This window comes from Cataglyphis hispanica, chromosome 8, assembly GCF_021464435.1.
Source record: "Cataglyphis hispanica isolate Lineage 1 chromosome 8, ULB_Chis1_1.0, whole genome shotgun sequence".
In the NCBI taxonomy this organism is placed as follows: domain Eukaryota; kingdom Metazoa; phylum Arthropoda; class Insecta; order Hymenoptera; family Formicidae; genus Cataglyphis; species Cataglyphis hispanica.
The window spans coordinates 5,941,298-5,968,715 of NC_065961.1; the positions used below are offsets into that span (position 1 = coordinate 5,941,298).

At 33.2% G+C, this 27,418-nt stretch overlaps 1 protein-coding gene and 1 long non-coding RNA gene across 2 annotated transcripts in view; one reads left to right on the plus strand and one right to left on the minus strand.

The window, feature by feature from the left end:
• The window catches only part of LOC126851581 (zwei Ig domain protein zig-8), a 281,824-nt gene that overhangs the window by 148,263 nt on the left and 106,143 nt on the right, over positions 1 to 27,418 (minus strand). The window lies entirely within an intron of this gene.
• LOC126851595 (uncharacterized) overlaps positions 1,928 to 27,418 on the plus strand; it is a 282,884-nt gene continuing 257,393 nt past the window's right edge. Inside the window, exons 1-2 of the long non-coding RNA XR_007687717.1 lie at positions 1,928 to 2,295; positions 2,743 to 2,813. This is a non-coding gene — a long non-coding RNA (uncharacterized LOC126851595). The remainder of the gene's footprint in view (positions 2,296 to 2,742; positions 2,814 to 27,418) is intronic.

Genomic DNA, 27,418 nt, shown 5'->3' on the forward strand with positions numbered 1-27,418 from the left:
CGAATACAGCTTGAATTATTTTGCAAACGTATTTGCCTTTTTCCACTGCCGGAATGACAATATATATATATATATATATACATATTTGTGTTATGTGTTTGTATGTACACATCTTTTTTCTTTATGAAAATACATAAATAATTTTTGTCTTTATATATCACTTTGTATATAGAATAAATTTTGATTTTAAATTTTGATTTGTTTAAATAAAAGATAAATAAATTAACGAGATAAATTAATTTTAATTCTTTAGCTGTGCAATTAAATATCTTTTTGATTCTCATCAAATTGAATTAATTTTTTAAATATATAAAATTTTCATTTATGGCGATCAATTAATGAACTTGGATAACATGGAACGATTGTACTTGAAAACAAACTTTTTTGAAGCTATGAATTAAATCTGATTTTTGCACTTAATAACAAAAGCTGAAATAACACACACACACAAAAGATAGAAAATAATAGAAATACCGTTCCACTTGCTTTTTATAAAAATTTTTTCGTATATTCTATATTATTTTCACAGAACAAATTTCGTATCGTACAAATATCATAGTGCAATGCAACTGTTGAATGACAGACGAGTCCTACCGCAAAAATTCTATTTTATTTGAAAGTGATTGTTAAAAAATAGCAAAGAATCGCCGAGTTTTATTGCGCACGTGTGCTTTTCCGCGAGCTTGCTTCACTGCGCTCGAAATCAAATTAATTGATTAATTAATGAAGTGAAATATCGAGAAGCGTTCTCGATATACGTCGAAACTAAATAACTCGCGTATGTTACTTGTTCGTAATTGGTTAATAAATTTATTTTGCAGCGCGTGGGATTCTTGCTTTTCAAAAACGATTGCTTACTCGTTAATGCGATCATGTTATCTATTTTTTAATTTACTGCAGAGTTCGCAGATTAAATTGATATTTAAGAAGTCCAGTATTATCTTTCGCGATACATAGCTCGATGTTAAATTCAAAAAAATAAACATGAATAACAAAAATAAACATTATTTTGCACGTAACACATGTTTTGATTTCAATGTCATATGAGAAATAAAATTTTTGTATCTGTCATTCATATAAGGTTCATAATCAAATATTGTTATTTCCAAACTTATTTAAATATGAACATTTTTCAAATACTCTTGGCTTTAATGCAAGCTCTTGTATTATAATTATTCCTTTTTCAATATTTTTATGAAATAAATAATCATTCTTAAAAAGCACATTTAGAAAACAATAGAAATATGAGCTTTTAAAATAAAATGTATGTGCTTTTTAATCGACTGTGGAATAAAGTAGTTGTTCATAAAAAAATTCAAAAAAAAGGTAGAATAGAAAAAAATATAAAGTAAATTATTATTTCTATCAAAGCCATCTTAAACACACACGACTTTTTTCACAACTTACATTCTATTTTATTCTGCTCTCTCTCTATCACAGAATGATAAAAAATCGTAACGGATGATAGAAGAAACGTTTATTTACATTTATTTCATTTGAAAGTGAAATCCGCGTGTGAAAGAATACGGGAGTGTCGAAAAATATAACAGGCATTGGTACGCAAATAGTACGCATCATAAATAATTGCGTCGTTAAGCCTAACGTTTATAAGATAACGTTTATAAGATCACCTCTATATTTCTTTCATATAGCTCGATAAAATGTATATTGTATTTATTCATATTAGTAATGCTAGACTAAAGAAAACCAATAATATACGTACATTGTAATGAAGAATCTTGTGCGTTATCGGATGATCCTGGTCGTACTCTTTAAGTCTTTAAGTCACAAGCCGTTGCTATGCGTTGTTGATCGTCCTGAAGTAGAGGGGGTCGCGGTTGCTATGCATTTTCGCGCCTATTCTCGCGGCAACAGTCGTAGTTACTACGCACTTTCGCGCTTTTTACTCGAGATAGAAGTCGCGGTCTCTACGCATTTTCGCACTTTTTAGATTGCGTTCGGAAACATCATCCGTGTGTACATAAGCGTTTTTTTAACTTTGTTGTGTTTTAAAAGATAAGCAAAGATAGAACGCTCGTGTGGCCACGGGTGATGGTTCCGTGATGCTTTACTCGAAAACGAAATTTGCGTGTAAACTAGCGTCGAATGTGTTGACGGGCAAGATATCGCGTATTTACATTTTTAGAATGTGTCGCAGATAAATAATGTACCGGGAGTGTCGTGAAGAGTGACGATTACTTAACGTGCGCGATCGAAATTAATTTCGGATTAATATATATGTATATGTGTGACTGAACAAAGGAAGTAATAATAAGCACAAAATGATTTTAATTAGTGAGTATTATGTTTGTTTCATATATTTTTAATATAATGGTACATAGTTTTATTCATTAGTATCTTATTAATCATCATTTTTATATTGATATAGTGTATATATATTATTTTAATAATAGCATTAACAATAAGATAATTTTTGATAATGTACAATGTATATGTTTCAATAGAATTCTCATTTTCTCATATTTTTTATTAGCTTTTTATTAGCTCTCTTTTTGGAACATTCAGATAATAAAAAAATGATATTAAGTGAATGAGAAGAACATAAATATTAGATTTGCATGTATGTAAAAGCAATCCTGAGGAGCTAACTAAGCAAATAATATATACAATGTTGTATTGCAATTTCTAATTAATTTTGCTAAAGCTACTGAAACATATAATAATGTGTATGTATTAACTGCATAGGACAGATTTTTCAAATATTTTAATGTCTTGTCACAGATGCTACGAGGTTGTTTGAAAAAACTCTTGGATGTTGTAGCTGATTTATATTGTAGCAGATCTACGGCTTGGTGAGTAATATTTCATCATTTCTTTACAATAATAATTGAGTGACTTACATAATTTTTTCATTAAATCATGTTACAGATAGTTGCAAAGTATAAATTATATCATAAATTTTTTTTTATTTTACATAGGTGGTCCAATAATAAACAAGCATTGATTATACATGATCTGTGCATAATCTGGAAATTATGGGCATGTATCGTTACATGGAGGAGAGGAGTAGCTGTGCAAACATTGTTGTTTTCCATCCATTGATTAGAGTTTTGCAAGTAAATGAAATAGTGTGATTAAAAATTATTCCAAGTTTGGGGTGCGTGCAATTATCATATTTTTGCAAGCGTAAATGAGAATGAGAGTCATTAAATTAGTGAATGATTATAGCCCAATGTTTTAAGCCAAAAAAAAGGATGTGATGTAACAAATTATTTAAAGGTAATTATATTCTGGTCATAAACGTTCATTAATTTAACGATGAATCTCACTTTCATTCATGGCTTCTGTTTGCAAAAATGTGATAATTGCATTCACTTAGAACTTGTAATAATTTTCCATTGCATCTGCTATTTTGTTCTCTTGTCAAACTCTGACAAGTGGATGGAAGACAACAATGTTTGCATGGCTACAACTCCCTCTTTCCCATATAACCATACATGCTCGTAATATTCAAGATTCACAACATATAGATTATGTATAATCAGTGCCTGTATTTTTATTATCGAACCGTTCTCGTATAATGTATGCGTTTTTTCCTTAAATTATTTGCCTGTGAGATTTCACAAAGATTAGTGGCAAAAATTATATTTTAATTCTTCTATTAATGCACAGATATTGCAAAAATTATAAAAAATATATTAATTGTATAACTAAAAAATTTATGCACGTGATTTATTTAATTAAATTGTAACTCAATTTTTATTTCACAATATTTCAATATTATTGAGCGTTATGTATTACATGCATACGAATCGTGAAATATTTTATTTTTTACGAAAGTTTTCCATTTTTTTTATATAAATTATATAAATAATTCTCTTGTCAAATATTGAAAATACTTGCTAATGGCATTTTTTGATTGCCTGACACGATGATAATAGCAGTTATATATAAAAGCATTGCGTACCCTTCATTCGATACAACGATTCAGCATCATTATTGGAAATTCGAAATCAATAAATTACTGATAATTGTTGGTTTTCGCGCCTGCACAATATTTCGACGTTAACTTTATTAACTTCGGGACAAAAGCGGCTACGGTTACGATTCGGCGCATATAACGGCGTATTATGGTTATCGCTAATTAGCTCGCACAGTATATTACACGCGGCAGCGACGGAAATTTTATTTTAACGTGATTGCGCGCATCGCGTGGGCGTTGTCGGCGTGATTCATACGCCAGAGCGAAAATAATTTGTGGCGGTACCGGAGCAGCGCGATTGCGATTGTAATTGCTCGCGCGTATCCCCGCTATATGAAGTCATACGTTTTGAATGTCTCCATAAAGCAGTTATATTAAATTGAGAGGAATCGGGGGCTATACTTTTCTCTCTCTTTCTCTCTCCTTCTCTCTCGATCAAACTCGTCCTCTGAAATTCATCCGCCACGCGGTACGCCCTCATCGAGATTCTCCTCGTGCAGTTTTTCGCGCGCTCTTTACACGCGACCGCGTTCTTTCAATTTGCTATCGGAACTCTGCAAATTCGTCACAAATTTGGACGTGAGCCAAAAATATTCAGGGTTCCATCGATATAACTACAACACCGATGGTAACGAACGTTATGCGCCACCGGCCGAAAAGTTATAACGACGTGATTCCTTTTTTCTAATGAAAACTTTTTGAACGTTTCGCGCAAATTTGCATTGACGAAATTTTCATAGAAGTAAAACTGGAAGTCAAACGATCTAGGAAACATTACAGTAGGATAATTAATTCTTATAATATTTTATGTAATAAAATAATACTTGCATATTCATAAAAGTATAGATACGTTATAAAACAAAATAATATTCACAATTTTATAAAAAGTACATTTTAACAAAGTTTGGGGAAAAACAAATTATTGTCATAATTATATTATATTAGCGCGGACTCTAAATTATTTTAAGATTGAAACTTATAAATTATAAGGGAATAATTATAATAATTTTATTCTAATGATTTTTTATATTTAACGATATTTTTAATTGGTTCTTTATCATGAATCTTAAATATAGAGTCCGAATATTCTGCTTTTATCCTACTTGCGTTTTCTGCACAATTTATTTTCTACAATTTCTTTCTCCAATAATTGCATTACAGTATTTAATGACTCTTGTCCTTGTAATTGTAACACGGGTTTTATATTGTATTAAGTGCACATAGAATTTTTGATTTATAGAGAGCCATTAAAATGCCTTTGGCCATTTTATTAAAATGTTCGTTTGATTTTGCTCTTTTTTTCTTTATTCGACGGATGTATGAAAGGCAACATTTATGAATTTACCGCAAAACTCATCGCGCGAGCGATAAAGGCGGCGGAATATTATTCTCGTTTATCTTGCGGAGCGATGCAATACCTTCACGAGATGCAGCCGCTCTTCTCGCGTTCTCTTTCTCTTGCTTGCCACCGTAAATGCGTGAAACGCCGCTTTTGTTGATCCGTACGCCGCAAAGAAACGAGCCCACGGCGCGTTGCGGATTAAAACGCGGAAACGCTATTCTGACATCTTTCTTGACTCCGCTTTGTCTTGTGCGGCAGGAGCTTTGCGTGCTTTCATGCGGATTCTCATAGGAAGAGAGAGAGAAACAAGAGCAGAACCGAGACGTTTCGGGAAGCTGTTTAAAAGGACACAACGCGTTTGCCGCGCGTAATGAGGAGTGCCGTGCAAACTCTGACGAGAAATCGTTAGCGCTATTCTCGTTAGAACAGTTAAACTCGTAATGCAATTATTCCAGTTATGTACAAGATCTTGCTCATTCGCAGTTCACATCGGCTATGTTAACTCGCGCGCTGTCGTGTACAAAATTGAGCAACGTTCTTGTTGTTGTATTCGCGAATGAGAATATCTTTGGGGATTTGCTTTAGTGAAACTCTTAAAAGCGTAAACAGTTGCAAATAAATAAATCGAAACAAATTATACATACACATGCACGGCATGATGACGTATGTATTAAAAGATATCCTAACAATAAGATAAGAGAATAATCATATAATTTAATATATGCAAAAAATTGCTATTTTTTTTTTACTCTTCTTTCAACTATTTCTTCGTTGCATTTAATGAGAGACAGAAATGTACTTTGTATTATAAGAAAATTCGCGATTCGTAATGAATTAGTGTAATACGGACTCAGTTAAAAGGGTGAAAAACGTGTTTCTCGGCAAGGATTACCCGGCGCTAATGGAAATTGGGGAGATTATGAGGACGCGCGGAGGACACCTTAAATATGTCCTTGTAGCTGCCACGACGGAAAATTTGTGTCGCGCTGCTCCCGCGATGTCGTCGTAACAGCCGTACCAACACTGTCGCGCGACCGCATGTGTACAGGCACACGTGTGAATGTGTGTAGTCGGTCGTCTTAAGGTACAAACCCCGAAATTTATCGCCACTAAACACGACACCCCGAAAACCCGCTTCCTTATGCCTGCTCGCGAAATTGGGCGAGGATCCCGTAATACGTATCGCTAGGATCTTTGCGATATAGACGCTCTTTATTCATACGTGCGTATGTTTTAATGTCAACGAGACGGATCCCTTGATATAACTATATTACGAAATTGATACGATTGTTCTGAAAATTACTCGACATAATATCGGATGTGAAGAGCCAGTGTTATTTAATTATATGTGTTCTTTTAATTATTTTATATATATCTGTACAAAATTTTAATTTAAATTATAAATTTAAACTTTTATTTAGTGTTTTGCTAGTGTATTTGCTTTCTGTAAATGTTTAACTCGAATTTAACTCGATATTTCATTAACATCATTACATTATCTAATATTGAGCATTAGGGTTAGCAAATATGGTCGAACAAAGGGTAAGCAAATAGGAGTCTTATACTAAAGTTACCTACTACTAAAGTAAAGTTAGCTTCTCACAATTTTCAATAATAGGATATTGCTACTTATACATATAAATGATTCTCACCCTACTTAACTGATCATAATAAACTTTCTTCTTTGAGACATAAATCATTTAATAAACTTGAAATCCTGCCGTTCTTAACAAGAAAATTTGGTGAGAATTACATTTCTCAAATTTTAATTTTTAACATTATCTTCGGCGTGATAAAAATTTTTCAGCTATATCGATATTCAAGCACGCGATTGACGGTGAATCAAGATTAAATAATTTTATAATCATTAATATATGCAAACTTTGACAAACGAAACTATTGTTTCTTCTAGTTTATATCGCAGTGTGTTTTCGGTCGGTAGATTCAAGACATCTTATATACACTTATACTTGACAGTTATGTATTATTTCTCGCTTTTGTGCGAATTCACTGCGCAAACGGTACGCAAACGCCAGACGGGGATTGTCAGTATATGTAGATACACATTACGTAATAATGTTGATAAGTTGATAAAGACTGCGGAACGCGAACAATGAAATCGCTGTGGATTGCTCGAGCGAGCAGCTCTCGCGATGTAGGTCCGGTAATATTTAATGATAAAGCGATGGAGGTGAAATGAAGTGAACTATCTAAGGTATTCACAATACGTCCTACGCACAACCTACATACAACCGCAATGAATTATGATCTCGTAGCGGCATGCGCGCCAGTAGCTCTCATCGCTCTCGCGAGACTATTCTTTACGTTTATGCTGGCCTTTAACGCATGCGTTTACCGCGTAAAATTGCGTCTAATCGTAGAATTTTTTTGAATTTTTTTTATTATGAAATTAAAAACGTGCCGGCGAGAACTACGGATTACTCGAGCCAGCAAATTTTTATTATCTGCGCTGCGATATGCAAATGCGTAAAATAACTAATTAAAGGGACTTTACTGCGTATGAATCGTTCTTTTTTTAACGCATAAGATAACAGAATAACTGCACTATTTACTTTAGTTGCAATTCTCTCATTTGCTCTTTATATAATCGTTAAATTAATAAGCAAAATAATGAATATCTGATGCATCATCATATGTACCTAAAACTTATAATCTCTTCTCGACTTTGGATTTATGATAAATACATTTATTAGCTACTTAAAATTTTTTCTAAAATGATAGAAGTTTATATCAGACACACATGTACGTAAGTAAAGTCAGTTTTTTTCAATTATGATTATTCATTTTTTAAATGAAAAATATACATGTACAAATAATTGTATAATAATTTTAAAATTAAATTATTATTTTCGTGATATAGTTTCAAATTTTTATCTTTGTGAATCTTATTACACATTTGTTAAAGAAAGCACACAAAATAGAGAAAACGATTGCTATTGAGTACCACGTATCATCCGGATTCCTCGCGCCACTAATATAAATTCCTCCTCTTATGCTTGCTTTTCCGCACACGGCTTCATATTTGATTTAAAGTTGAGGTATAGGTCGACCGTTAATTCTTTTTTTCATTTTATCATCCAACGTTTTCCGAAATAAAAGAGAATACGGATCCGAGACCCAATTGCGATTTGCGAATGTTAATAAATTTCTAACTCAAATCGAGATTATTGTAATACACTTATTTAGAGCTCCTCATTGAAAACAATATATAAAAAAATATATATACGCTTCCTTTTTTTTTCAGCAAAAATAGTATAATTTGCATATAGATCATTTTATCATTTTATCAAAGATATAAAATTATTTATAAGATTGCTATATTAAAAAGACGAGTCAACGCACATAAGTATGATATATTTCTTATTACTTTGGATATTGACCGTTTTACGGCTTCAATAAATATTATTGTTTACATATAGGTGCTATAAATGTGCGCGCGTGTATGCTATGATAAAAAGTAGACATCATAAATTTTAACATTTAAATTTTCTGGACATATATAACTTGCTGAAGATGTTTTATTTTTTAATCAAATCAGGAATTTCTATACATTTATTCTACACAAATTTATTTTTTATCATTTAAATTAAAAGTTAAAAACAAAATATTATTTAGATAAAAATTTATTATTCAAATTATGATTAAAATCCTTCTTTTTCTTTTTTGAACTCATAAATACTTTTTAATGTATTATTTTATATTACTTGAAAAAAATTAAAATTTCTGTGAATGTTTATTTTTCATTATTTTTTTTAAATTTTTAACTTTTTTGACAAACATTTATCTTTCCGATCTACTTTTACGATCATGTTTTATCTGTGCCATTTTAGTTTTGCAAATTGCAACGAATCTAGTTAAACGACATACACTTCATGCTGATGCAAAAAACAAGAGATGAAAAAAACGAAAAAATCTAGTTAACACATCCACTTGCGCTCCATCGTTAAATTCGCCCGACGGGCCGCGACGAGACTGTTATCCGTTTGTTTGCTTTCTATTTACGGGCGTCGCCTCGCGAAATTAAGAGAAATCGTTTGGCTGAGGGCGTGCGTATACAGAGTGTTTCGTAGTTTCCTGTAGTTGGGGAATGTCAGTTCCACTTTTCGTTTCGTAGTTCGTAATGTATTCGTGTGAAACAAATGTAATCCTTTCCGAAATTATATTCCGACACAAAGAATAACGAATTACAAATTTCTAATTTCATTTATTTATCATATTTGATTATATTGAATCTTTCAATATCAACAAAAGATGTTTGACGAATAAAATTGCAGAATTGTGTAAAATTTGACAATTATAAGCATATAAAATGATCATTTATTTATCAACAATATATACAATTTGCTATATAATTTTGTGAAAATTAAAAGAGGCAGGAGTCAAATTATAGAATATATATTATATATTATCAATAAAAATATAATTTAAAGAAAAAAATAAATAGGTTGCATGTAATATTCTAGAATGTTTTTATAACTCACACAATATTGCATTAAAATTTTTTAAATTCAATTACCAGCTATAATTTTTTATATTTTTTTTCCCTTTCTCATTATTCTTTTATATCTTTTTTAGAATATTTTGCTTTCTGACTAATAATACTGAATATGTTCTTTTAGAATACAGCATGTTTTGTATAAAATGTCAAGTTATAGGAAAGTCTCTGACGATAAATGTCTTGCTTTTCTGTCTATACACATCACTAAAGGAAAGGGTAAATTTGCGTCAAGAGAGAAAATTTGCGAGTGGCGTCTTGTGGACTGAAAACTTTCGCGGTTCCCCAGCGTGTCGTCTTGCACGGCCGGCGCCGAAAACAAAATCCAGATTGCGAAAGGGATTTAAAGTTCTTCGTTCGAACTGTTATGTCTGGTGATGTTGGGTAGATGCAGTCAGAACGATGGCATGTCGTTGAGGGCCGGTGGAAGAAAGGCGGCAGAATCGATAGAAGTGACTACAAATGCGGGAATCTTTGGTTTCGCGTTCTTGAACTTTATCGAGATATATGATCGTTTCTGTATTTTTTCGATTCCAGAGAAATGAAGGGAAATGTTGACACACACACAATGTGCTTTCTTTCTTAAATTATAATAATAAAAATCATATATTATTTTTTTAATAATATGTTTTTTTGAGACAACTAACGAGAAGAAGGTGTCTTAGTAAATGATTAATTAAATTTCATGTTATTTGCTTGTTATATATAACATATAATTAATGATATAAAGCATTTACAACGCACTATGTATATGTGCAAGAAATTTGAAAAAAATTTCTTTTAAAATTAACAAATATGTATAACTTAATGTCGCGGAAATGCATGGATTATTGAAGTATTTTATTTTTATAAATAACGTCTATTTTCTATTATGATATATATTATCTCCGTCTAATATTATATTTTAAGTCTTCTTAAAATACAATGTTATCGGACTGAGAGACTGAATAATAAGGTCATAATTTTTTTGCTCCAGTTTTGCAGTTTATGGATAAAATTAGAACAGTCATATTCTGTCGTATGGATATAGCTAAAATTATAAAATAGATATCGATATTAAAAGATTATCGATTTTGAAAGCTTTGACGTCGTGATTCTCAAGTTATTTATTGTATACTATTTATTAAATCTCTGTCTCTATTGGTTGATGCACAATGAATTTAACTCTATTATTGGCATTAATGTATCGTTATACGGTATTATATCGGAATAAAAAAACAATTTAAAAATTCATCTATAAATCAACAGGTTAAATTTATATCGATTTATATTGACTCGAAATATCCGGGAATTAAATATAACACAATACTCGATCACTTAAACATTATCGGGTATTATATTGCAAACAATTTTTGCTCACGAAACGTCCAAAATTTATCGTAATTGAGAGAATGATTTTATATCTGTTTTCTATTAACGTATATGAATTAATTTGATAACATTTCCTCTCTCTCTTTCCTCTGTTAATCATTCAATTCGTATTTCTCTCGCCGAAGCTTGATTTATTAAACATCAATCGAATTAGAATATCGTGTTAGTTTATACCGGATGTAAAAAGTAATTAATTACATTATTATAATATTACGGTAATTGATAATGAAATTGGATATATTGTAACATTATAATCCCAATTAATGTTACTTCCTCTACTCTTTATCGATGCTTTAGAGCTTTTTCTTCGTATAATCTTTAATTAAAGATTTCCTACATAGATTCCCTTGATATAATGGGATTAAAGCGTGTATCATATATTTTCTTCCTGATTTTCAGAGATAAGCACATATAATTTGTGTTGAAAAATTCATTTAAGTTTTCTATACGTATGTGAACAAACATATATTGTAATATTTAATATTAAATGTTTATTTTATTGTTTCTCGACGCGAGAATTTGCAATAAGACAAAAATAAAAGGATGAAATTGTGATTATCCTCGAAGGGCGCCTGTTGGAAGAAGTTAAGTACAAATGGCGAGTTCTTTTTCTCTGTGAATGATAGACCGTGAATCTTAATGCGATGCAAATCCAGGCGTTTCGCGGGAAAAAGTTTCGATGGCACCATAAATCAGGAACCCGCCTGAGATTCAATTTAGAAACGTTAGCGCACAGCACAGTTTCTGCAGTTAATTAATCTTCATAATCTTATGACGGAGGCCACCAGTGTCTCGAGACATTCTTCCGCAGATCTCAATTTGGAATGGGCAAAATATGCGCCATTCAATTCCTCTTAAAATACTATCCAAGTTGAAAAAATAAAAATTTTATCTATAGATTAATTACGTGAATAGTTGGAAATCGAAGTGACAGAAATTTTTTGTGATATGAATCAGTCTATGTATGAGTTTGCACGATGTCAAAAAAGATCAATAAATAAATATAATGATAAATAATAAAACATCTAAAATTTTTTGAAGCTTTTATATATATATATATATATATATATATATATATATATATGTTAAAAATTATGAAAAAACTTAAATAATAAATTTAAATGTATTAATATATCCATTATATATATTTTATGAATTTGTAGTTTATCATTCATTGTGGCTCGATTTAATCTCGTAAGAATAATGCACTTTTATTTATTTATTTATTTTTTTTTGACAATGTACATGTCATTGAGAGAAAGCGGTTGATAAATTTTATCATAGTTTTATTTATACAACGCACACATAAATACCTTTTTATAAATTATAATTAAGCAAAAGTAATATATTTTTTCACATTAGTAGTACGTGCCTTAAAAGTTGTACTTAACTTTATTAAATATAACTATATGCTTTTAAATTGATTAATTGTAATGTAATTCGATGTCTATTTCAAAGCTGTATTTTTTCTTTCAAAGGAATCTCGTTTCGAGAAATCCAATAAAAAGCCGCTAGAGCAGAGACTGCACCAACTGACTGTTTACGTTTGAAAGGCGAAATTGAAGTGCTTCCCGGCAAAAATTTTTTATTTGCGATTGAAATGTGTTTTTACTCATTCAATAGCAAGAATTCGGCTTTGTTTTTTAAACGCGAGCTTGTTTTCAATTTTATTTTATTTTTGGTCAGCCTAGAATTACTTCTATCAAGTAGATAGATCGATGTAGATAGATTTATACATGACCCACCGTGTCCCAAAGGTTCACAAGGATTAATTTCGAGATCCATGGAGAATGTGACCCAATAGATTAATTCACAGATATTCTCGTCGATGCATTGTGTATAGAATGCTTTGGTAGTTGATGAAGTTTTTACGTTTTAATTGTTATATACGGATTCGTCGAGAGATATTACTCGCGCGTTCCATATTATCATTTTAATTTCACATTAAAATTTTATTTTCAAAAAATCGAAAATATTTTATAATCACTAAATAATGTGGAAAGGAGAATGAAATATGATTGCGATCTAATAAAATTTAATTTTTTATTATAATTTATAAATCTTTTTTTATACTTTGCAATCTATGCATGTCATGCGCAACTATATAACGTGCTTATATTAATTATTGAAAATTAATTAGCGGAAATGAATAATTAATTCTTGATATATATATATAATTATTTTCGTATAAGATATAGTTAATCTGTATACATGTGCATTCTTTTTATATAAATTATAAATTATTATTAAAAGACAAAATGCAGCTCATGTCAACATTACATATAATATGCATAAACTTACATTAAATAGAGGGAGGTTTCTGTTCGAGGTTTGAAGATAACATTAGTAAGAAAGGACAATAGAGACTTTTCTTATTTCTAAAGATGCTTTTCTTGTCCGACTGCGTAGTTGGCAGAAAAAAGAAAAGAGAAGAAGCAGTCGTCTCACTTTTCTCGTTCCTTTACATTGCCCTTTTTCAGAGTATTGTGAGACGAAGAAAGCATCTTACCTTGCGTATCTTCTTCTATCTTGTCATCAGTTATCATATAAGAGTGCAGTTTATTATATGAAATTATAGTAATAAGCGAAAGCTTTTTAGAATTAAAACTGTAAAGATTTCAATCTATACAATATTTCAATTTTTCATAAATAACATTTAATTTAGTACGAATATTGTTTTATTTAATTTTGATGAATAGGACAGTGAAATTTATTTATTGTGATCTGTCTCAGAAAAATTTACGTGTTTTTTTATCAATTCATAGATGGAACGTTGAAAAATTATCGCTTTTCGATCTAGCGCTATTTTCATTCGTTGCGATCGTTTCGCCGAGGAAACAGAAAAATGACGGTGAAAAGTCAGCTAAAAATTATTATCGCGCGTTAGAAGTGTCAGCGCCATCGGTTAGGTTAAGTTATCTTTATCGGTTCTTCAGGTCGGTTTCTCATTTGTATTCGGTGGCATTGCGTTGCATAAAAAATAAACTCGACGGAAATTACGGGATCGGGAAGACTTTGGAGAACTTGGTATCGCGCGCGCGACTTCCATTCACGAGGAAATTGTTGGTTATGTATCGCGGCGGAAACTTTCGTCATGTCGGAGACGCAAGTAGGTAGGTTTTGTCTGTCGCTATGGCTTGCATTCTTCATCCGGAATATTGCCGCAGCCCTGGCGAGACTTCGTTTAAAGTTCGGTCCCATTGTCACGGAAAAACTTGAGAGCGTCTACTTCTCTTTTCCTCTCCCTATCAAGAAGCTTGAGCGAGTGCGCCTCGTTAGGAGCGCCCGAGCATGATATAAATTTCCATCCAACCTGCATCTCCGGGGGAGTCCTCAAATTCTCGAGTATTAATCTCGTATTTCGCGGATGAAGATCCAAGTCTGTATTATAAATTTGAAATTTCGACCTGATACGTTCAGCTTTTTTGAATGGGCTAATTGACAACGAATGACGGTAATGAAGTCATTGTTAATCGTCTGATGTAAGAAATAAAATATATAAAAGATAATAGCGAATATAATTAATTGAAACTTTAAATGAGTTGAGAGAGTTATTAAAATATGATTGACTAATTTATAAAGTTGATGCACTACTCAATATTTCTATTCGTTTATTATCGTTTATGTTAATTTCGCGTTGAGCATCGCATTAGAGTTTTTATTAAACAAAATATCCAATTACTTTTTTTATTAATATAATTTTTGAACTTTTAAAGCCAATACATCGGCATGTTCTAACTTTGTCATTCAATAAACTGCCGTCAGATTTCACGTCGAAACTTCAAATAAATTCGATTTAGATCCGAATAGTGAATAAATGAATGCAGAAACTCCTCTCGTGATCACTCATGCATATGCACTGCGTTATGTGCAACTTTCTCTTCAAACCGGTCAAGTAATGCATACAAAATAGCATTGATTCCGTTTAGATTTTGGAAAATATTTGTAAAATAAACATTAGAGAATAGTAAAAGAAAACTTAAAAAATAAACAAGAAAATTTTTTAAAACAGATATAATCTCGAAAGAAATATTAATTTTCAATATATATCTACTACTAGTTCAACTAAATAGGTTCAAGATTATCTGGTGTCCTTTGAAAAAGAAAAAAAAAAAATGATTTAAAGATTAAAATATTTTTGATTACAGATATTTTTTTTTTATTAGAAGAAAAATTATTCTTTTAAAGTTTTATCTTTTCTCTAAAATTTAGCTCAAAAACGCTATACTTAGAATTTTTGTCGAATTTTTGTCTCGCGAGGAATTTTCAGAGGAGCGATAGACAATAATTGGATAAAGGCTTCACTGAGAGCATGCAGGTTGGTAACCACTGGCGCGAACTATTATCAGATTTCCGATCGGTCCACTATAGAAAATAGACGCTTAAAGCCTGGCGCGGCAATGGCGAATGGGGTGTAAATAAGCGCGAGTACGTGGTGGATCATGCATATGCACCGCGCACCGTGTGTGTCCTTCTCTCTGGCTGATTCCGCAGTTAACTTGGAGCACGAGTGCAGCATGCCGATGCCGTCGGCTACCGCTCCCGAGGGCTCCGCCTGCAATTTAAATGGCCACGACACGCAGCAAGTGTCTCCGGGGGCCGTTGGACAACAGCATCGGCTTACCCGCAGCCTGATCTCGGTCGGCTCCAGCGTCTGCCGAATATGTCACACGAACACGGCGAAGGAACCGCTCATTTCCCCTTGTAGGTAAATGCATACTCGCTCGATTACGGGCCAACCAGCGTTGCTTGGATGGCGAAACTCAATTTTGGGAAATCTATTTGGACGATAACTCGATCAAACGATAGAATGAATAAATTAAACGAAAAAAGTGATCAATACAAAAAAAGAATATTGGTTTTGTCCACGACAATACTGTTATATATATATTAATTACAATGATATAAGTTTTGACATATTCTCCTTCTTAGTAGCGGCGTTAAAAAAGAAATTTATTTGTCACAATCTTGAAAATTCTTTAAAAATTGGACGAAAAAATCTATTTTACTTTGTGGAATACAATCTTATTAATCATTTGAGTAAAGACGTATATATGTGGATTAATATGCTTGAGTCGGGTATTTAGACGAGAGATTGTAGATGTATTTGGAGATATCCCAAGGTAGAGCGCCAATTTAAAAAGCGTAATTGGACGGATTTTCAGAATAAGCTTAGATTAAGTTACTTAATGTAACAGCTTGCTGAGGTTTCAGTGTTATACTATGGATTTTCCAACATAAGATTTTATCTTGAATTTACTATTTTTTTCACATTTTACATAAAGATATATTTAATATTAAAACAAAAATCTTTCTCGATTAATTATGCAAATATAAAGCATGTCAGGTTGCATAATAAAATTAGTATGATGCTCGAAATGAAAATAGTTGAAAATATTTTGAAACATTTATTTTGAGACACACAAACTATGTATATTAATATGTCACAATACATGTTAAAATAAATTAACAAAACCATTTCTAAAATATTAATATAGAACAGAATTAAACGGATACGATATACCATTTCTCTTTTTGGCGCTAAAATATTTGCTAGTAAATATATAATTGTATTTTTTTTTTCGTATATAAACATACAATTATATACACACGTAGAATTTTTGAGTTTGAGAAAAAGCTCGACGGTAACATGCATGCGAGAGGCAGCAGAAGAGATGTTGTGCATTTACGATTTTGAAAACTTTATCGCCATGGCAAAAACGAACGGTGTACATCATTCGCGCAGTTACGGGATTTAGGATAGAATTTCGCCATCTTACGAACGTCCCATTTTTCATACTTAATAGGATCGGGAAAAATGTAGTGCTCACTGAAATGGGAGTGCTTACGTATTAATGGCGGAGCGACGCGATATTTAAATCCTGCGGATTCAGCTTTAGATATTTCTGTTGACGCGCTTATATATACATAGCGAAAAATTTCGCTACGAAAGCATGCGCGATGTTTTTTAAAAATAGTAATTCAGTTTTTAAAATGCATTGAATGTACCAATTGCTTTTTATTTTGTTCAATATTTTACAACAATGATTCTTGAAGGTATTGTAATAATTATAATAATTATATAGCTGTATGTATATATATATATGATTGTGTATGTACCATAATTAGAATGACAATTTTGGCGTTGAATTATTAATTACTTTTGATAGTTTAATAATTTTATAACTAATTTTAAATTTTTACTCAGGGAGAAAAAAGTTTCAAGAATATAGTATAATTAGAAACAACTATTTTTGGTTAATTTTAATGGTAGCTTTTATTTTAAATAGGATTTAATTTGAGTTTTAATTACCAGCTATTGTTTGACAAATTGAAACTTTAGCCAAGTTTGTAAGTTGATTAGCGATAAATTTAATCACGCAAAAAACAAAGCTACACAAGTCGCTATAAAGGCGAGCGGCGACAAAAACGTTCAATTGCTTTGATTCCCAATAGCCTATTCTTCCCCATCTATCACAATGTATGTTGCGCGCGGCGACAAATGCTAATTTCGCGTTAGTATCAGATGGAAGACAGACACTAATTAATTAGCGTTAAAGCTCGATTAAATGATGATCATCTCGTGTCAGCCAATGAAATATCGCGGGAGATTAGCCGTTAGTATACTTGGAAAGCTAAAGACGTTCAAAATGTCTCGAGTTGATTCATTACCTTGAAAGCCTGCTGGTATCTATCATTCGAATTTACATGTTGCAAAGCTCTCTTTCCTTCTCGTTCTTTCTAGCTTTGTAGATTTTAATGTATAGAAAAACTAATATTAGTGAATATTTCTCAGTAACCATAATTCCGCTTCTTCTCAGTCACGAAAGACTTTTTTTTACGGTTTGTTTTTTAAAAACCGAGGATGTGATTCAATTAAATTGTCTCAAAATTTTAAGATCTTTAATTTCCATCAGCTCTTATTATTATTTAACTCTTCGGTAGATCGCGTGCCCTTATTTTTTGCGAACGGCATCTGCAACCGGCCTGTCAAGTTAACGATCCAAGTCGCACCTTTTCGTTCGTAGAGGCTTAATTCACGAAGACCCTATGAGAATTTCCGACACTACGTGCTACATTTATATCTTGTGACCTATTTCTTTTCGCGTTACCACGGCAACATTAGACACGCGGTAGTAAATGCCGCCGTCGTCGCATCTGACAAGAAATCTGGATTAGACGCATGAATCAACATGAATTTTGACGCGGCCGATTATTTACGGTGGTAAACGAAGTGGTTGTTCGTTGTGAAATCACTCACAATTCAGGAAAATTATCGTCAAATGCACACGTGATCTCACATTCGAGAGTGCGGATCTTATTCCGACAAACAAATCTGTTTTCTCACTCCTATTTTCTCTTCATTTTTGGTCGAGGAAAATGGAAGGTGACACTCTTCACGCAAATATTAGTCTCATCCATCTTTGTTTATTATACACATCTTTTATTACGCTTTACATTAATATATTTGCGTAAAGATTTTTTCACGAAAAATCATCACGCAACGATTATTAATTAAATATTGCGAACTAACCTACGGTAATATTTAAAAATGCGGGTATAGAGGAATGCTGTAGGTGTGTGAGCGATGAACTGTTTAAAATGTTTCATTATCGGAAGTTGGGTGAAATTTTTCCGAGCGCTGCGCCGGCAACTTTCGCAGGGGCCGCTCGAATTATTTCTCATTTAATATCGCTCCTTATTATCGCACACTCGACGCTGACGGAGTATTCCGGATTCTGCTGCATACCGCGCATTGTTCGCCGGAACAATCGCAAAACTGATGTCATAACGCGGGCCAGCCATACTCCGCGAATCGCGCCGCGAAAGAAGAGCAGCATAAATTTCATTGCACGATAACTGTATCCCTCCGGATATGCGGGCTAATCATCGTCCATGTACATCCTGTCATGCCCTGCCAAAGAGAAAAGTTTATGACGCCGTCGAGCCGCGGAGCAAACAAATCATATAAAAGAGAATTGTTTTATTCGCTGTTGCGCGTCGCGTTAATTTTTTGTTGCCTCCCATATTTTCGTTCGATAAACAATTTTCTGTCATTTTCCACGCTTACATATATGCAATATTTTTAAGACTTATTGATGATAGGAAATCAGCAAGATCATCTTATTCTTGCGAAAGTTTCAATTTTCTTTTATCAGAAATTAAATTTAAAACGTCTGTGTATTATAAATTTAGATTATAAAATATTCTCTAGTAATTGTGTATCTCTCGTGAATACGAAGTTATCCATTTAATAAAAACTATTAATATTTTGTTCACACAATTTTTTTTCCATTAACGAAAATTTAAATACTTTAACAATTATCATTCATGTAAAATATTTTATTTTGAATTGTAACTGTTACCTTATTTCACAACGAAATCTGAAACGTTTGAGCTGTCTGATATTAACTTGACGAGACTCTAACGCATAAACTTGTCTTCGGGATCACCGAACTGCATAACAGACAGTAACAGTTCAGACTTGCTCACTTCCGTATCTCGTTCAGACTAATTTACGCGCCGCTGCACACATTGCAGACGAAAGATGCATAGGAAACGAGGATGACGCAAGAGCTCCTCCTGATAGTTGCCGATGCTGTTTATAATAACGAGATTACATCCCCGCAACTCTCTCTCTCTCTCTCTCTCTTTCTGTCTGTCTCTCTCTCTCTCTCTCTCTCTCTCTCTCTCTGGCGAACAGTGATCATTTAGCACGACTGACAAAGCGAAACGTCGTGACTTTATCGTCGAATGAAGTATACACTAGCTCGGCTCCCAAATCGACCTCACGTAGTCGCATAATTCTCGCGTTGGCTTGCGTGCTAAGAAGGGACGGGAAGGGGGAGACGAGACGTTATAAGAAGGAAACTACTCTTTTGTTCTCTCTTTCTCTTTCTCATTCGCGACCCGGTGTAACCGAGAGATTGTGGAAAGGCGCAAATGAATGAATAGTTGGTGGAACGTGTCTCGGCGATTAAGGACACACAACTCGTGCTCGAAGAACTACGTGAAAACGCAGTGCGAAATGAGAGCGGCCGGTTGCAAATCTCCCGAGCGTTTATCGTCATAATTCTCGAACTTACGGAAATCTTTTCTAATCCGGCTGTTACTTTGAGACCATAGGCGCTCGGCTTGAAACGGCGAGAATAATGCAGAACCGTGTATAATTCATCTCTTACATTCTTGGCGGGAAAATATATTCCACGCTTACGACATACATATACTTGCGTTTGCGAGTGAACAGATTTAATATCTTCTATAGAATAAATTGTATTAAATATAGTAATATAGTAATATGTTTGCGTCATGTAACTTTATTCGTACAAAAATAGTTGAAAAAAGTTTCATAATTTGAATATGATATATTAATTAAATGTTAAATTAGTAATAGCATCTTTATGATTAAATTATTAATCGTATATATTCAGATAATTTTATAAATTTTGTATTAAAATTTAAATGATAAATCTATTTTCTGACAGAATCGAGTTTTTTTTTTTTTAGTAAAGATCTTAAAATCCTCGAATCCGTAGTCGCGTCCGTATTTTAGTCTTTTACATCTGCTGCTTGAAAGCGGCCGAGCAAACGTACTCGAAAGGTACAACGAAAGAATCAACGAAGCCACTTAGCTTTTATCCCTTACAATCTCATCTCGGACTGCTGTCTAGACGCAATTCATCGGGTTTTTGCGTCTTCAAACGAGCCAAATAAAATTTCAACTTTGATAAAGAAGCGTAATCTTCGTACGTTACTTTTTTGTTCTCTCGCATTGATAAAATCGCGTCACATTTTGACGTTACACACACGAGCGATGTTACAAATGCGCACAAACATACCTACACGATAACACGTTGCAATATTACAATGCGATATACACGGCATATATCTTCTAGGTGCAAGGGCACACTGGCTTACGTGCACTTGTCTTGCCTGGAACGATGGCTGAATCAGTCGTGTCGAACTTACTGCGAATTGTGCCGTTACTACTTCAATGCCGTGGAGACACCTCGTTATCGATGGTGAGCATTATATTTATCGGATAAGAAGACGGAGATGAGGGTGCGGTTTCGCCAGATGTAGTTCAAGCATCTGAAATGCATTTCGATCTCTTCGCGCAAGCCGGCGCGTTTCCTATTTCGTCTTCCACCACCGCACCCATTATGTCTCCTTTCCGCGATGAATCGCTCGATCATTTTTTTTTTTTCTATTTTCTTCGCGCAATTTGTTTTCTTACTGTGAACCGATCAGGTTGCAGTTAATTTGAGTCTAAAACATGATGTATCGAGTAAATTGCTCGAAGAATCGTAACAAAGTGCAGCATTACCGACTCTGATTTATATATTAAAATAACGTACAATTTATCACTTTAAATTTAAAATTTGGTTGTTAGAGGATTTAGTATTAAAGCAATAAATAAATTCATGCTTTTCATGAGATGTTCAATTCTAAATGGCATCAATTTTATTCGTATCTATTTCTTTCTTTTCAAATTTTTATATACTTTTTACGTAATAAAGTGATTATCTTTATATTTGATTTTTATAAAAAATTAGATTTTACGAATTCAACAGCGCGTTGTGCAAGTATATCGTTCAAGTGTGAGCGCGCGTCTCTCTAAGGATGAATTTTTTGAGCTTTTATCTTAATGGCCATACTCGGCCACGCGTAGTTATCATTTTTATGGATACCTGCAGGCCAGAATCTCTGAGAATATGGATCAGCCATCCGCGGAACCGTAGAAATATACAATCGGACCTACTCATCTTAACGTTACTCACTATTGTTACGGTGGGATTAGCCGCGGTGTGTCTTTTAGGTGAGTAACGAACAGTGTTACCTCCCTATAGCAAAGTGAATAAATTATTGATTGCCAAAAAGCTTTTAAAATATTTTATTATTTAATTATCACTTGCAATTTTTTGTATAAAAAGTATCTGCAACAATATACTTACTTAATGCGTATTTTTGTATTTCAAATTTTTTTTTAAGAGTGTTATGATAGTAGATAATAAACGTTAAGTTGTTATGATGTAACGTTATTGCGAAAGTAAAAATCGTATGTAGATGAAGCTTTAGAGAATGTCATTGTCAGTTCCGTCCGATAAGCGTGCCGCTTTTGTGAAACTGTTGTTGCATCGAAACTATATACGTACTTGTTATCTGCCGTAACTTTGCAGGTATGCGGTACTTTATTATTGAGGGAAAAAAGATCGGAATTTCCAAGCTTTGGACTCGAGGAGCGATATGGTTCTTTCTTACCATCGTGATATTAGGCTATGTCACCACGGTTTACCTGCTTGGCAGGGTAATTATATTATTGATTTACTTGTTGTTTAAGCTTCGATATTTCTTTAATGCTAAGAATATTACATTTAATAAAAACAATTTAATTTTAAAAAATTACGTTGCGATAAAACAGAGTTCAACATTGATTTCTTTAAATGAATTTATAATTTGGATAAATATTTTTATTAATGCAATTCTTTCACCACTTGATACTTCATAGAAATACATGATAAATGAAATATAATTAATAAATATAATTAATAAATAGATATGTTAATTATAACATGTAGGTGTCACATCAAATAACTTGCATAATATTAAAATAACTTAATTAAACATTTAAGTAATTAATTATAATATAATATTCCACTGTGATACGAATATACTATTATATTTCCCTATTATCATTTGAATATATCGAAAACATTTTTAAAGTATTTTCAAATACGAATATCTTATTTTTACATTATTTTATCAGAAACTAATTTTGCAAAATTATTATTTTATATTATAAATGTTAACGATGCAAAATATATAAAATGGATAAAACCATTTTGAAACCGTCGTGCGATGTTATGAAACGAGGTCAGCATTGTAATGAAACGTATTTAACCAGCCGTTCTCTACACCCCAAAGGACCAAAATGTGTCCTTGCAATTAAAGAGCTAGTAAGTAGAGACTAGTTTCGAGAACGATAAATGTGATAATTAGTTTTGCCTGTTTCTTTCAATAAATATAAATATTATTGTATATAAACGACATTAAAAAATTGACTTTTTAAATATATTTTTAGAAATCGCGAATTTTTAAACTTTTACATGTGCAAGTTTTTAGATACTCAACGCATAAATCAATACGTAGCATAATAGCTATGACTTAATATATATTGACGCTTCGAGTTTGAAACAACGGCCGTTTTTCTTAGTTTAGACCGCACTATCTTTGGCTGAAAGGTTGCACGGTAAAGCCACGGATGTCCCGTGATAGAATATGATTTATTTTACTGCATAACATATTTCGAAGAATATATGCATCCGGCCGGGATACATTTTGTAACGCAGGGATATCGAATCATTTTGTAAGGTAGGGATATTGGTGTTCGGGCACTTTTGACTAGCAACGTACGCCGACGCTGGTATAACTCTTGCATCAGCATGAATCCCCTCCGGGTCGTCGACTTTACGTCACACCGTACGTGACGTCGACGTCGACGCCGTCGTCGTTGTGCCGCGGTTTATGTTTATGCGGCGCGAGCTTACTGGAGCCAGATAGCGACGACACGCTCGCATCGAACGGACGTATTAAGATGCGATGCGCAGGTGAAACCAGGTGATCTGCATCTCTATGCTCAGAATGCGCAGATTATTTGAAACCATGCATACTCTGTGTGCTCTGATATAAAAAAATAATATATGGGAATAAGCAAGAAAATCGAAAGAGCGTTTCTTTTTATTTTGAAAATATCCTCATTCTTTTATTCATTTAGGATTTATTTCTTTTTATTTCAAAAACATAACTGGTGATGCAAAGATCATCCATATTATTGCTTTTTTATTATTGTGTACTATGCTATTATTAAACACTTGCAGGTGTGTACGTTTATTTTACTGATTTACCGTGCAGTTTACTTAACTTTGGTTTATATTATCCTCCCCGGTGGGATAAAGATCGTAATCTTTATGGCGTCGGCGTGAGTTAAATGGGAATTTCGTTTAGAGATATTATAGCGAATATTTACGGCGATCGTTTAAGTATCCTAAAATGCTTATTAATATTTTCATTAAATTTTCAGATATAATTAATTACCGTGGAATCTATCAGCAAGTGTTAGGTTTGATTATCTCACCCAAAGCTAAATTTATCGTTATTGGCATCTCAAACATGAATATGGAAATCATTATGTTTCTGCATACAAATATGTGCGAAACATGCTTAATAGAATGAGATTATCATACTGATAATTATCCCCTGCACATGTAATGAGCTTTAAATAATTCTTATTATTAACTTTCATAATATAACATTTCCAATTTCCCAATATTTTCATTTTATTCAATTATAAATTTTACTTAAAAATAAATTTAATATAAATAAAATTTAATTTATATTTATAGCCCCTCTATATTAAATATAAAAGAATGAATTTGATTAAAAATTATATTATTTGTTGTGATTGATTGATTTGTTGATTGCCATATTTATTATGAAAGTATTTTTATTTACACTACTATACGTCTTTTGCCGGAATAGTTTAAGAATATGCGGCAATCTAGTCACGTAGTACACGTACACATCCTCGGTACATCCTACGGTGCAGATCAATGTCGCCGATAAATCTAAAGATTTATCAGCCACTAAGATCTATAATACATTATTCCTCTCTTGAAACAAAGTGCGATCCCGAAAAGAATTATTTACACCGCTTAACGCCTCTGCTGTACTACTGTACTATTGAAACTAGATAGAAGCGTCGGAGGCTGTATACTAAGTGAGGGAGATAATTCGAGTCTATCACACGATATTTCGCCTGGTGATTCGAGAGCGCGATTCAACAAATTGCGCGTCACCGAACGTTTTCATTAATCCTCGCGAAAAATCCCGCAAGTTGAAGCGCAAAGTGCGCTCAGAGTGTACGAAGCGATCGGATAAGAGACGGTGGAGTTTTAAATAAAAAGAGAGTTCTCGTGTGTCGCGTCGTAAATCGCTGCAGTTGAATCGAACGTCATGTTTAATTAAGAATAATCGCGAATACGCACCACTTTCCGAATCGCGTTCTCTCTCGCGTTTTTTCGCGATCGGATCACTCGCTCTCTTTCGCCTCTCTTTTCCCTCTTTATCTGTCTCTTTTTCTCTTTGTTACGTCGGAGGGCACTCGAGGCGCGTCACTCGAGCCTGATTTATCGAGTGGACTGCCCTTTGCCCCTGACAACTGAAACTGCCCGGATAATTTAAATCGGCGAGAAAAGGAGCAGCCGTGACCTCGACGGCTCTCTCCAGTCGCTCACATTTGTCTCTCCTTCTTCAGGACCAGGTGTCGCCATGGTACAGGTGGTGGAAGAGCACCGTCAATGTCAGGCTCGTTGTGGACCCTCAATTGCTCCGCCGTCGACCCTCGGATGAGTCCTCTCAGGACCACGAGAGTCATGACGGGTCGAGGGAAATAACGGTGACATCTGCGGTCGATACGTTATGAAGCAACAAATGCGCATTGATCAAAAGCAAACACGGCTGACAAAAGTAACTGCAAAAACATGAGCCACGAATGGATGAAATAAATATATGTACTGCGCGAACGGAATTATCTATCGCGTGTTATTATTTAAGTTTTCACTCATTCGTCGTTCGTGATTTTGTCACTGTTCTGTATAGTCAGATTCTAATCCCAGTTTCTCTACGATTGCGTCGACCCAATTTCCATCATGCAAATTTACATGGTTCTCCGAAACCTTTCAGCATTCAGCGAAATTCGATCCTGTCCGTCTTTCTAGCGTGAAAAAAGCTCGCGTGATTCGCGTAACGTGTCGACGAATGTAGATGCGATGAAATATTTTCCGTTTCTTTTGCCTGGATTGCCTGTGCGCCTGCACGCGTATTTTGTTCTTCTTAAAAAAGAAATTTCCACGTTTTTCGTAGCGTGCCATACGCGAGATCTAATCACGCAAATGAGATTACAAAGTGCACGCGCGCATACCGGGTATATTAAACGGGAATATCTTGCGAGTTTAAGTACGCGCGCTTTCTGCCAAGAAAAATTTAGCTGGCCGGCCAAGCTCGTGACGAACAAACGGATGTATCGTTGATCTAGCAATTAACTCATCTGGCATGATACCAACTATTTATATTACAGAGCGTTATCGGACAATCTGTCCGCTGCCCACCAATCCATCACTGAAAGTTAGCGTTTCTACTCCTTATTTAAAGCAAGAGAAAATTTAACGACTCCACAACGACAAAAAACTTTTAGCTGACTTGCAGAAATAATTTGTAATATTACTTAGTATTGTTATACACCCTCGGTTACATTTTGAAAGTAACATAATGTCAATATGTAAAATATTATCGAATTGAATTGAAGATTGATTTTATTTTCACAAAATTCTAATTCAAAGCTTTATTGTATCAAGATATTTAATATTGAAAATGAAACAGACACACAAAAGCAAATTTTTTCCAGAAAATTGATTTTATATTTGCCAAAGAATCTCCATTCTATTGACAGATGAAAAAAATTCTTCCTTTTCGTGAATAATCACAAAAAAGTTAAATGGATTGTATGCAATTCGAAAAATTGAAAAAAAATTTTTTAACGCGCTCTTTCCCATGTTCCCATGTGATATAAATCTAAGCAAATCGAAAATTCGAAGCACGCAATTAGCAGTAAACATCTCGTCTCACCTCGTAGCGGTAAGCCCCGTAAATGCCGGTGACTTTATCCTGTAGTTAAGCTGCGACAAACCAGTTACACTGCTTTGCCGTAGTGAGCGGGGAGGGGAAGGAAGGGAGGATGAGGGGGAGAGGTATTGACTATCGTTCGGTCAATTTTGAAGCAGAAAGTGCTCGGGGTTGAAGATACAGTAATTTTGCTTTATTAATTTTATGAGAAATTAAACAGAGTTTTTTGATTTTGGATAAATGCATATAAGATACATGCAAATTGTTAGCAAATAATACGATGTGGTTTTAGAGATTTTATCATCAAAATCATGTGCTACGAAACATTCTTGCAATATGCTAAGAAAATATATTTCAAAAGATCAATTTTTATTATTAAAAAATCTTTTTTTAATAAGAAAATGTATATTGTAAAATTAATTTTTGCATAAAAAGAATTTTGATTGATAATATATTTATATCACTGAGTATAAAAATCGCAGCGAGTTTGTTGAAATTATGGGATTTTATATATTTTTTAGAATTTATTAATTATGAACGAAGATTGAGATACTTTATTTAATTA